The 8,492-nt window shown below is 29.7% G+C and overlaps 2 pseudogenes across 1 annotated transcript in view; one reads left to right on the forward strand and one right to left on the reverse strand.

Annotated features, from left to right (window-relative positions):
- LOC146926833 (disease resistance protein RPP2A-like) overlaps nt 1–8,492 on the forward strand; it is a 90,915-nt pseudogene that overhangs the window by 20,420 nt on the left and 62,003 nt on the right. The gene's annotated exons all lie outside the window — the stretch shown is intronic.
- On the reverse strand, nt 1,913–7,008 carry LOC146926836 (uncharacterized; annotated as a pseudogene).

Consider the following 8,492-nt stretch of genomic DNA (forward strand, 5'->3'; position numbering starts at 1 on the left):
CAACTTTCGTGTTAGCCAATTCAAAACTGAAATGTGTGAAAAAGATGCAAAAACATGAAACAGAGAATGCTGTCAGAGATAGCTCTCGGGAAAACTCCATTTTTCATCCCAAAATCCCAATTTTGAATCCCCTAAGCCCAAATTTGGTCCCAAAGTTTGTTTAAACGTTTCTAAACATGAAAAGACACCCAAATCCATATAAAACTTGAACTAAAACACCCTTTCAACAAAAATCACCATTTGACCCATTTTTCATGAAAACCTTCAAGAACAACATAAATTCACTTCAAGCTCTATGATTATGATTACCCATGGATTATCTAAGGTCTGTGCACAATTTCTACATCAATATAACAACTCATCATCTAATCATCAATTCTCTCTCAGAACCCTAATTCGCAAATTCTCACAAACTAATCCTAGAACATGTTAATTGCAAATTCAGAATTACAGACTTAATATTACCGAATGATAGTCTCACCCTTTACCTTAGAATTATCGATTGGCAGCCCTTCTCTTGGATCTTCTCTCCTCTTGTTCTCTTCTCTCTAAACCTTGTTTTCTCCAAATCCTTGTTTTTTTTGCATATGTTAGTCTTTCAACCTAATATCTCCTCTATTTATAATACTAACTTCTCTTCTTAAATCTAATTAGGCCCAATAACTCTCTTCTTTCTATTTCAGCCCCCAAATCTACTTATTCTAATAATTATATTTCTCCACTAAATATATTCTCCCACTAAATATATACAAGAGGGGCTACTAATAAATATATTTCTACACCAGATAACATATATATTTCCACACAAAATAACAAATATATTTCTACACCAAATAACATATATATTATACTAGTAAATACCAGCGTATAACATAACAAAATATCACTCATCAAAATAAGTCGACTAAATTATAAAAAGACATTTAATCTCTATAAAATAATAAATAATAGGGCGTTACAGTATGGGCTAAAACAAGGTTCTGGTATTTTATAAATGATAAATTCGAAACTGCAGATGGTTTTGTTGATCTTTTTTTTCAAATTACTAGAACAATTAAAAATTATTGTAAAGCTTCACTTTCCCTTTTACTAAACTTTAAAATAAGTTTTGTTAGACTACAAACAAACAATATGACCCACTTGTTAGCAAAGACGTCATTGTCTTATTTTAGTTTCCATTGCCATGATCATATGCTATCTTGAATTGAGTATCATATTATGAATGAATTGAGTTAATTTATGTAAAAAAGTACTTTAAACAAAGGGAGCACGTCAAATCTAGAACAATTTTAAATTGAACTAAATTTTTGTTTTTAATTTAATTTAAAAATAATGATCACACTGTACCAATAATAATAATAATAATAATAATAATAATAATAATAATAATAATAATAATAATAATAATAATAATAATAATAATAATAATAATAATAATAATAATAATAATAATAATAATAATAATAGGAAGTATATGACGGAAGTAGGAGAATGCAAGAGCAGAATTATAAAACACAAAGATATTATTTATAATGGTGGTTTTTACAACGAGCGTAAACTTACAAGAGTGCAGAAGAGAAGCGTGCTTGATGAAGCACAAAAAACCTCTATATATAGAGGGAAATGATTCACTATTTGAATCAGTAAAACTAGACTGTTACAACCGGTATTCGGTAAGCAACAATAATTACAAACGACAAAATAAAATAATAAAGGAGTCAATTATTGATGCCGGGTACGCTATGTGGGCCCCATCGGACACATCAACAAAGACTAAAACACAAGAAACAAAAAACAAAAGGAAAATAATTGTTGTTGGCCATTAAATTGTCGGCCACTACATTGCTATCCCATGTGATGGAATCTTTGCAATTATTTCTTCAATTCTTTTCAAAGGCAATTATTTAATATGTCATTTGTCCTTTTGACCTTTGGAATCAACGGTTTGGATCATGGTTTCGAAGATATCTTCTATATCTTCTGGATTAAGTTCATAGTCTGGCTGAGATTCTCCAGCTAAATTTGAATTAAATGATCCTTGTGATGATGTTGACATTGTATCATCCTTTGGAATTTGAGTTGTTGAGAAGGTGGAACAGAATTGCTGTTTCATGTACTCCATTGTTCTGAGCATTATTTGATTCTCAGTTTCATTGGGATATTTTCTTTGAAAGTAACTCTTCATTTGAGCTAGAGGATTTGGTTGAGAACCTTGTTCTTTATCCTTATTTATTTGGTCTTCTTTAATAGTGTTTTCAACATTTTTTATTAAAGTTTGAACATCTTCAGTGTTCATTTTAGACCACCATTTGAAGAAGAATACTCTCTGAAGGACTGGAATATTAAGCCTGTCTCTAGCCACTATTAGTGACCACCTCCATATCCATGGAATTTGGAATTTGATAAAGAATAACATAGGACTTTGCCCTGTGATTAATTTATCCGGTCTTATTTTTGAAACTAGAGGACTATTACCACACCAGTTTTTGTATAATTCCTGCAAATTTGCTGGTAATATTTCATTGGTTACGGGACCAAATTTTGCCCACCAATCACAAAACCAATTTGGTATAGATTTTGTAATAATTTGAGGGTTTATTGAGAAAAACCAAGAATGCTTATTCTTTGGGTTTTGGTAATAAAAAGCTTGGGTAAAAGCTTGGATGTAATCCCAGTAATTAAAAGAGATAATTTTATCCTCAGATATTCTGATGGATTTTTCTCCATTAGGGTCTAATGCCCATTCTTTTGGAGACAAAATTTTAATAATATGACATTTACTAAAATTTATAAAGTCTTTAGGATCATTATTATGATAATAATGAGTTATTGTCACAGATTCTGTGAATGTTAGAAGAACTTCTAGATAAGGTCTAGATTTTCCAGACAAACCAGGATAACTTCGCTTTTCAAGGTATCTGGTTTTTATAAACCAACCATCATTATTGGCCATTTCAACATCGTCTTCTTCAATATGAAAAATATTTTCAGTGACAGGATTTTCGAAATATTCCGAAATCTGTTCTTCAGCATTAGCTGCTTCTTTATAAGATATTATCTTATTTGAAGGTTTTGAAGAAGATGCTTCTTCCTTTTTCTGAGAGGTAAATGATGCTTTACCTTTATTGTAAGAAATTGTAGTCCAATCCCCTATTAGGGGAGTGTTTAGCTCATGGTAAGGTAATATATTATTACCTCGACCTCTACCATAGCCTCCTGGGCCACGACCTCTTCCTCTTCCCCTATTAGGGGTTGTCATTTCCCTGTAAAAATTCACGGGTCAAATAATCAGCAAGAGAATTATTTTCTCCTTTTATAAATTGAATATCAAAATCAAAGACAGCTAATTGGGCTTGCCATCCTGCAAATATTTGCTTAGAAACAAGATTCTTAACATCTTTTTCTATTATTTGTTTAGCAGAACTGCAATCAATTCTTAATAAGAATTTTTGATTTAATAAATCACTTTGAAATTTTGAAATACATTTAATAATAGCAAGCATTTCTTTTTTAATTGTTGAATATTTTGCTTGGGTCGGATTCCATTTACCTGAATTAAATCTTATTAATACTTCTTTATTATTTTCAGGTATAACCTGTTTAAGTATGCCACCATATCCAATATTGGATGCATCAGTTTCAATTATTTTGAAATAATTTGGATTGGCCAAAGAAAGACAAGGAAGACATTTAACCTTAGATTTAATTCTTTGGACAGCCTCAGTATGCTTATCTGTCCAAGGTCCAGGATTTTTACGCAATCTATTGTATAAAATAGATGTGTCTTTAGCAAAATCTTTATAATAGTCTGAAATATAATTCAGACTTCCAAGAAATCTTTGTAATTGTTTCTTTTCATCAATAATATCAGGAAATTTAGAAGCAAATTCAATACTTCTTTGAATTGGAATTATTGTTCCATTGTAAATTTCATGACCTAAAAATCTTACTTTGGTTTGAAAAAGTTTCATCTTAGGGGCAGATATAACTAACCCATTTCTTTTTATGATGTCTTTGAATATTTTCAAATGCTTCATATGTTGATCAATGCTTTTAGAAAATATCAAAACATCATCAATATAAACAATTATAAATTCAGAATAGGCATTGAATATGTCATTCATAATCTTTTGAAATTCAGAAGGGGCGTTTTTAAGCCCGAAAGGAAGGACAATCCACTCATATTGTCCAAAAGGAGTGGTAAAGGCAGTTTTATATATGTCTTCTTCGGCAATTTGAATTTGCCAATATCCAGATTTCATATCAAATTTTGAAAAGATTGAAGCATTGCTTAATCTATCTAATAAGTCTTTTTTATTAGGTATAGGATACCTAATCCATTTTAAAGCTTTATTTAAAGGTTTATAATTTATAACTAATCTAGGAACTCCACGTTCCTTTTCTGCTGCGTTATTAACATAAAAAGCGGTACAACTCCAAGGGGATTTGGATTTTCTAATTAATCCTTTTTCTAAAAGGGTTTGAATTTCCTTTTCACAAAGATCAAGATAATTTTGATTCATTTGAGCAGGTCTAGCCTTAGTAGGAATTTGATTTTCATTAAAATCATCAACATAGGGTAAAGTAACAACATGCTTTTTTCTTTCCCAAAAAGCATTGGGAAGATCGCTACATACTTTATTTTGAAATTGTTTTTCAATAGACTTAATTTGTCTTTTAAGGTCATCTTTATTAAGTTGATCTTCAAGGTTTCGAAAATTAATTTCTTCTTTAAGAAAACATAATTGTTTTTCTTTTTTAAGTAAAATATCTTTTACTTCATTTAACATTTTGGTTTGAGGGTCGGTGATGAATTCAAAAACTACCTTCTTATCCTTTAAAAAAGTAGTAATTCCTTTTTGATCAATATTATTGATAGGCATAATAGCATTTAAAAAAGGAGTGTCTAATATTATTCTATGTGTTAAATTTTTTATTAAAATAAAATGAGTTGGAAGACACACATTTTTATTACAAACATAAGTGTTAGATAATTTATACTTAACCTGGAGTTTATTACCTCCAGCATGAGAAATAGACTGTGTAGTTTTTTCAAAATATTTGGTTGGGATAATTCCCTCTTGGATGCAATTAAGATCTGCACCACTATCAATTAAAGCAATTTCATCTTCAAGAATAAATTCTTTATTAATAACCAGAGTAATTTTAACAAACCATTTTTGAGAAGTTACTCTTTCTAAAAGGTTTAAATAACCCTTTTCTAGTTTCTCATCAGAAGTAGAAGCAATTTCTTCTATAGAAATATTAGTGTTTTTCCCCTTCTCTAAAACACTAATTCTTTGAGATAATATATTATTATCTCTTTTGATCTGAACAATTTCAGTTTTTAAGAGATTTATTTCTCTCTTTAAATCATTAGTAGAAACAGGGCTTTCTTTAATATTGGATTGATGAAATCTTGATAAGACTTCACTTAATTGATAAGGCGCTTCTATAATTAGAGGCGTCTCTTTTTTGGAGTTTTCCTTTATAAGGAATTCCATCATTTTTCTTCTCAGATTATCATCTGGAATTGATTCTAGAACCTTTAAAGTCTCATCTTGTTCTTTAGTGAGAACATTTAATCCATTCATTTCAACAATAGCTTTCCAATAATCACATTGGCAATCATCATTACTATTGGAATTATCATAATCTGAAGATGATTCATTAATAACTTCAATGTCATTGTCTGAGGGGTCATTATCAGGTTCACTATCAGAATTGATAAGAAGAACTTTCTCTAATTGGAGACGAAGATTATCATCTTCAATTTCATTGAGGGCCTTTTTGGTCCAACATTGGTTGGCATAATGGCCTATTTTACCACATTTATGGCAAGTTACACCCAAATTTTTTGCTTTTCTCTTTCTAGTATCCTTATTAGGATTCTTGTCTTTATTTCTAGAAGAAAATTTTCTATTTTTATGTCTCTTTTTATGAGAGGATTTATAAATTTCTTTATTATTTCTATGAGATTTTTTACTAGAAATCTTATCTTTTTCCTTACCTTTATTAGGAGGGTTTCCTAGATCAAAAGCAAATTGTTCACAGAATTCACCTAATTGGTGTTTCTCTGTTAATCTTTGTTTTTTCAATTGATTTTTCAACTTTAAGTCGTTACATAAAGTTAATCCTTCATTGATACATGTCCCAATAATTTGGCCATAAGTTAAGTTTGGGTAGTTAATATTTACCCCGTCATTTTTATTTCTTAAGGATTGTCTAATCCTTTCAGCAAATAAATAAGGAAGACCATCAATAAATTTTGATTTCCAATGATCGGCATTGGGGTTTTTTATTTGAAAACCTAAAATGAGTTAAAGATGGACATCTCAAATTTTGAAGAAGAGTGTTTAATTTTTCAGCTATAGGAACATTAGCTCCTACAAAGTGATGAAGAATAGCAAGACTCAGAGTATAGACTGCGTCTTCTTCTTCAGTTTTAACAGTAGTATTACTAGGACCCTCTACTTTAACAATTGTTTTCTTATGGTTTATAACCTCTAGTCTTTGATCTTCATTAAGATAATGGTCCCACCAACCTCTAAGTTGTCCAACAAACCCAGTTATAATAAATTGAGCTATAGACCTATCACGGTTTCCCTGTTGTTTACAAACAGTGGAATACATAATCATACGATGTATAACATCAATAATTTGTTTCTCATTTAAACCATCTATATTCCATTCATAAATGGATTTTCCAGAATAAGAAGTTTGATAAAAGTCTTTTTCTTCAAAAAGAACATCTTGAGGTGTAGGCCTCTTATAATAATATTGCTCTACCGATCTAGAGTTATAAATAGGATTTATTTCAGCATCATCTATGTCTTGTTCTTTAAACATAGCAGTTAATTGGTCAATATTTCCAATTTCACTTTCATTATCATTACTTTCAGTATTACTGGAAGTCTCGGAAATTTCCTTTTCAGACAACATATTTAGTTTAAGTTGGCTAAGTTTTTGTTCAAGAACTTTGACAAATTCGTCAGTTTCATTTTCCATTTTAAAACCTTCTATATTAATAGGTGGTTGAACCATAGGAGTTTCAATCAAAGATGTCGAAGAACTAGAAACATCAACAGATTTATTATCTGTTATGTGTTTTTCAAAAAGATTTTTTAAATTAATTAATTCTTTTTCCATAGAAATAAGTTGATCTCCTAAGCGAGTAAGAAAAGCATTCGCATAGTTTTGAGATCTAATTATAGGATTCAAATCTTGAAGAGTAATTTGATTATCACCAATTTTTTTACAAATATAGGCAGTGGACTTGACGTTTTGTCCTAAATTTGTACATTGCTCAGGAGGAAAAATAGATTCAACAATTTCTCCATTAGATAAATTCCAAGATCTTGATTTTAAGACTAAAATCTCATTATTCATTTTTTCTAAAAAATAATTTAGAAACCATTTAACAAAAGGAATATAGTCCCTTTTCATACTAAGATCATTATAAAAATCTTGTTTTATCTGGGCTAATTCCCAGGGTTGAAAGGTTTTGAAAAACCATTTTCTAAATTCATTATATCTAGGCATTTCAAACTCATCATTGATAAGTTTTCTAAAATCACTTCCTGGTGTACAATCCATAAAAACATTATTGTTGTGGGAGATGATAACTTATCTCAGATTCAGTAGGTGATGTCCTACTTGTGGTATGTTGACTATAAATACCTTGAGGAATTTTATTTTCACTAATAATTATATTCTCAACAGATTCTAACTCTTCTCTTATTCGAGAAGAAGATGCCCTAGTCATATTACTAGATGCAGTATGAAAATCATTATTATCATATCTAGAAGATAAACTTCTAGGAATAGAAGATAGGCTTCTAGGAATTGTTAAACTACGACGAGGATTAATTTTACTTCTATATCCCCTTCAGTGGTCTGAATTATTTGATCTATATCCTTATTAAGGATAGGTTCAGGTTCAACTTCTTGTTGAAGATCCCAAGTCTCAGGGAAAGTTATTTCATCCCATCTAATCATTCTATTAGTAGCAATATTTGAAGTTAGAAGATTAGTCTGAACTAAAGTTGTTTTCCCAGGAAAACTAATATTATCAGTTTTAACTTTAGGATTCAAAGTATTAAGAACTTTATAATAAACTCTATAACAGATAGCCATAATTTCACTGCCTGACTTGAAATTATATCCACTAGTGTGAATTTTTAATTGCATAGCATCATAAAGATTTTTGTCAGTCATAGACAAAGTTATATTAGGAAAAATATCAAAATAAACTGGTCCATGACAAAGACTAGTTTCAATTAAAGCTGCTAGAGAGGATTTAAAATCTTTACTTCTTCCATCTCTAACATAGGCCATTAAACTAGCGTTTAAACCTAACAAAGTTAAAGGTTTAAAAGCTACTTGAATTAGTCCAATATGGATGTAATTATAATTCTTGTAAGATTTTAAATCTTTTTCTCTAATTAAATTAATTACCTGACTTTCATCAGAAACTTGAATATTTTGTTCAA

This window comes from Medicago sativa, chromosome 4 (genome assembly GCF_051527215.1).
Source record: "Medicago sativa cultivar Bolivia chromosome 4, Bolivia_mono, whole genome shotgun sequence".
Classification (NCBI taxonomy): domain Eukaryota; kingdom Viridiplantae; phylum Streptophyta; class Magnoliopsida; order Fabales; family Fabaceae; genus Medicago; species Medicago sativa.